Source organism: Helianthus annuus, chromosome 8 (assembly GCF_002127325.2).
Source record: "Helianthus annuus cultivar XRQ/B chromosome 8, HanXRQr2.0-SUNRISE, whole genome shotgun sequence".
In the NCBI taxonomy this organism is placed as follows: Eukaryota; Viridiplantae; Streptophyta; class Magnoliopsida; order Asterales; family Asteraceae; genus Helianthus; species Helianthus annuus.
In genome coordinates this window covers 2792160-2797481 of record NC_035440.2, presented here as the reverse complement: position 1 = coordinate 2797481, position 5322 = coordinate 2792160, and positions in this window count along the sequence as shown.

Here is a 5322-nt window from a genome sequence, read left to right as displayed (position 1 = left end):
TCAGCAATGGCTTGTTCAGAAGAATCCTTCGGAACAGAAGAGGTCGTTTCAGCAGCAGACGATACGGGTATGTTCGTATCCGCCTGACCACGAACGGGATGAGCAGAGGGTGCTACCTGCTTCATGAACGGAACGTCCTCTTGCTGCTCAAAATCAAAGTCGAATGAGTCCATGCTCGGAACCTTTAAGGCATCAAGAAGCGACATCGCAGCACCTGCATTTCCAAAGTAAACAAAGAGTTAGCAAAACCATCAAATAAAAGAGCCGGAGGGGGTATAAAGAACCGGAACTTACGATCACTCTTCCGGCGTATAATCGGCCAATCCTTATCCCCCCGGGCCCACAAAAAACTGACTCGACCTAACCAAAGGAAATGCTCGGGAAGAGGACGAATAGGGGACTGATGCTCAATCAAAGCACGGACTAAGCTTTCGTTAAAAACAAAGTTTTCGTCAAGGTCGAACGACATAGACTGGTCCTTAAAACGCCACCTCATGTCCTCCGGAAGACAACGGTCGTCTAACCAAAAGAAGTTATCTTTCCAGTTTTTTAAACTAGACCGCTCGTTGGAAGACGGAGATGGGACATTCTTCCGGTGTGCAAAAGTGTACCAGTCCCCGGCCGAGATAAACTCATAAAAGTACCGGAAAACGTTAAAATCCGGTTTCTTATCGAGGGCTCGACAAGAAATCTCAAAATGGTTAACACGGCTGAGGCCGAATGGGTTAACCTGACAGACGTGAACTCTAAAAAACTACAAAACCCTAATCAGAAAACGCGAAAAAGGAACCCTATAATTGGCAAAGTTACAGACACGGGTGTAAAAGGGGAATTTCCCTTGACGAAAGGGGTATATGGCTTCCGTACTAGAAGAGAGGACCGGATGTAGATCTAAGGGAATCCTATATTCTCTAATAAACTTATCCAACTGACGTTGGGTAAGCACGCTCACACTCTCCGAAAGGTTCTCCTTACCCGGAGCCATAACTGTAAAAAGTAAAAAGGAACAAAGACGCACCTTTTTTCTTTGGAGAAGAAGAAGATACTAGAGAGGGTAACAGCAGAAGAGAAGGAAAAAGAGAGGAAAAAACGGTAAAAATGAAGTGGTGAAAATTGAATTTATAGAAAAATGTAAGTCGGTTGGGGCCAGTCACATCAACCGTCGCTTCCCACGATTCCCAACAAGGGTTCCGTTACCGTCACATGTAGGTGACCGACGACCCAAGTAGAGAAGGTCACCCACACCATACAAAATACGCCACGTAACCAATTTAAAACTACTCCAACCGTGACACGTCATCTGAACGGGACAAAAAAAGCTTGGAATAATAGTTTGTCAAAGTCTTCATAAAAAGACTTCCCAAACTAGGGGACTTGAAGACACATGTCCGAAGCCGAACATGATCCCAGAGACGAACCGGACTACACTCGAGCGGGCATCCACAGCATGTCCACCCACACCAGAAGACTCCGAGGACGAGCCCCCGTTTAAGTGCGTCCAGACGGATGACGTTATCTCAGTTGACTACTATAAATATCCCCTCAAGTACAAATCCAAGTACGATTTCTCTGAACCTTCGTCCCTATTTTCTCTCTCTATTTTCTCTCTCTACCAATACTTATCCTCACGCCGGAGGGTGGTCGCAGAGTGGCCCTCCCATCTCTGCGGCGAGCCTAACGGTTTTCTCTTTTGCAGGAAACTCTCTCAACCTTTAACAAGATCCAGATCTTCATTAACAGGCTTCGGCCTGAACTTGACTTCCTGGTTCTTCAGGTTACTTGGAAATTTGATTTTTAAGTGTTGGTTGACTTTATTATCTCAAATAATTAGTTGATCGCTTGCTTGCAAGGAGAAGTATAGATGGTGGTGTGGTGGGGCTGATAATGGTGCGGTATGGATGATGGTGATGCAGTGGTGGTTCGGTGGTGGGGATGGAGGTAGTTTAGAGAGAGAAAGGAAGAGATGAGAGAGGGATGTAGATTTAGAGAGAGAGAGAAGGGGTAATCTGTGTTGGACCAGTTCATTTATAGATTTACCCAATTAGTTTTTATATTTAGTTTTTTGATTATAGGGGTAATTTGGTCTTTTAACAAAACTTAACAAAAAACTTCTAACTGTGTTAGAAATTTGGACTCAAATGGTTAAGAAAAGTGCTTATAGGGACTCAGGTCGTTAAACTTTTTGTTTTTGAACTCAACTAGTTAAAACCTATAAAACACAGGGACTCAAAAAGTAATTTACCCTTATCTTTAAGAATAAAAGAAAGACGTGAAACTTTCGTTGAATAAATTTTTATTTTGAAATTTCCGTATACTTAAATAAGGGTGTTACAAGTAGGAAGCAGGATATTTCTCTTTGTTTTGTCTATGTTATATATGGATATCAAATGGATGGAGCCTACATTTTCTAATTAGGGGAGGTATACTTCTAATCACATGTTGAGTATGACCATGATTCAAGAGAATTCGAGTTCATCATTGAGCCTTTCTTTTTGGTGTTAATTGTTTGGTATTTGGTGTTGGCTTTTGGCTTATATGATTTTGTACCTTTATAGTTGATTTTCATTTTTCTCTTTATTATTTTTCGAGTCTTTATGTTTGTGTTTTAGTGGTTTTAAATAGTTGAGTCTAAAATTAAAAAGTTTAACTACTTGAGTGTTTGGTTTTCCAATTTGTATTCATCTCAGTCCAATTTATTAACAATTGCAACAATTTGAGTCTAAACGGACTAGCTCTGTCAGATTTTCTCAGTTAATTTGTATGAAATGACCAAATACCCTTATCATTAAAAATAAAAATAAAATATACCACTACCAAAATAGCTATACGCAATCACAATACCCATGTCATTTAAAATACTATATTATACTATGCTAAACAATACTATACCACCGGGACCAAAACCACCATAGACCATCATACACCACCACCACAATCATAGACCATCATACACCACCACACCACCACCATACACCATCACCACACAGCACCACTATCACCACCACCACACGCCATCACCACACACCACCACCAAAACACCATTCACACCATTGTCGTTGCCCACTGCCACCATCGTCCCACGCTCTCTTTTTCTCCCTTCCAGTACTATTTCTCTCTCACCAACTCTCTTTCTCTATCTCTCTCGCTCCACCACACTATCCACGGTGAACATGTTTTCATCACCAATCTCGTCGCCCACGCAACAGGCACTAAACATCTGTACATCGCCGTCTACGCCGCCCCTTGTGTAACACCTCGAATTTTTGTGTCCAATGATGTGTTAACACGTGTCATTTGTTTACACGTGGCATCTATAATAAATAAAGGACAAATTTTGACAAACCTTGAAAGTATATAAATTCGAGGGTTATAAATGTCAACAAGGGTAAATATACTGTATAGTAACCCTAAATAAATGCTTGTACCTTCAAACGAATAAATCATAATTTGAACGGAAGCGAAACGCGGAAGAAAGTGAGAGATTACGAACTACAGGGGTTAACTGTGGCAACATGTTTAAAATTACCTCTGAGTGACCCTTTAACGTTCCCAAGGCTTCGTAACAGTATTATACGCTCACTAGAATATACTGTATAAATTCCGCAAAGTTCCGTTCTACAATAAAAGAGTTATACTCAAATTCGTACGAGAAGGGTTAAAAGCGTCAATTATGAAAGTTAAGGCTTTCTGAATAATTAATAAATAAACCGGGGACTTATTAATGCGGGTGAATAACACGAGGCCCCTATCGGTAAATAACCGAGGGCTAAACCGCAAAGTTACCCCTTCAAACCCGAAAGGTCAGGTAAATCATTACGAAAGATTTCGTTATTAATGGCCAGATTCTGTAATCATAACAAAAGATTTAAAGTTTCTGAAATTATAACCTCTCGCGACCCGCGTGAAAGTTAGGGGTAAGTTGAGGCGGGCCGCGAGCCACCTCAATTACGCATCTGATTTATTAAACTCAGGCGACCCGCGTTATAGTGCATGGGAACTCCCATGCGGGCCGCGTAAAGTGCCCAGATGCAGAATGTTGATGTTTTCTTGACTTTTGGAAGCTTGAACGATCAATAACCAACAAATGGGGCATGGGCACCCTACACTTGACCCATAACACTTAGGGGACACCTACCATCACCTCTGGTCTGATTGTAAGTGTTGTAATGATCATGTTTGCTTGGCATTGGCTATAAATAGCATGCCTTAAGCTCATAACAATTCACACAACTCAAACTCACATCTTTGATCATCCTAAGTGCTCTCAAGTCCTCATCTCTGCTCCATAAGCAAGAACACAACCTCTGTAAGTGATCTAACCCTTTGTGGTTCCACATTTCCTTAGTAAATGGCTAAGAACCAAACCGTCATAACTACGGTTTGACTTTACAATAAATCAGTAATGGTTCAGTCTTATGACGAATAAAAAGTGGTTATGAGTTGGTATTTATGTGGGTAATAAACCTCTAAAATGGTTCCCCCTGATCACCACTCTAACTATGTCAAATGTCGAGTCAAACGTGCGGTTAAAAAGTCAACAGAAAGCTATTTTAGCGATTTATGCATAATGTGTAATGTATATGTTATGGAACCTGTTTTGACAATCATAAAACATGATAATAAGTATATAAACCTGTTTGCGCTCGTTTGAATCGATCATTTACTATATTGAACCGGTTCGGAACCAAATGTCGCAAAAGTTTGACTTTTGCTTTGACTTCAGTTCTGACCCGTTTTAGTGAGGTATAAATATACCTAGGGACTCTCTTAGGACCAGGTCACATGTTGGTATAAACCTCAGTGGTCGGTTCATGAGTTATCCGAGTCTTTTGCGCAATTCCGTCATTCGCCTAAAAGTTGACCGTAACGGCCTTTTAAAATTAAAACGAGTATTTCGGGCACGTGAACGGACCAGAACCTTGCTTGTTAAATTATAAGCATGTCCTTAAAGTTTCACGTCAATCCGAGGTCTAGAATGAGAGTTATGTTAAAAGGCGCACTTTTAAGAAAGATTTGTAATTAACGGCGCGATTAGCATAACGCCCATCTAACCCAAGTTTTCGTCACCAAAACTTTTACCCACTATGGTAAAATAATATTTTGGGAATTCTAAAGATTTTTAATATTTTTTTTACCTTGCTCATAACCTGCGGTTATGGCTATGGTTCGGTAAATACCGAATACGCCCTTTTGGCCAAAACGGGAGTTCTACAAGGTCTTTTGACCCGATTCCAGTTGCCACTAGTTTTAAATAATAAATAAAGTATTTTAAGCTTTATAAGCTGTTCGGGAAACTCAGATTTCCTGTAGAACTCGAAAAGC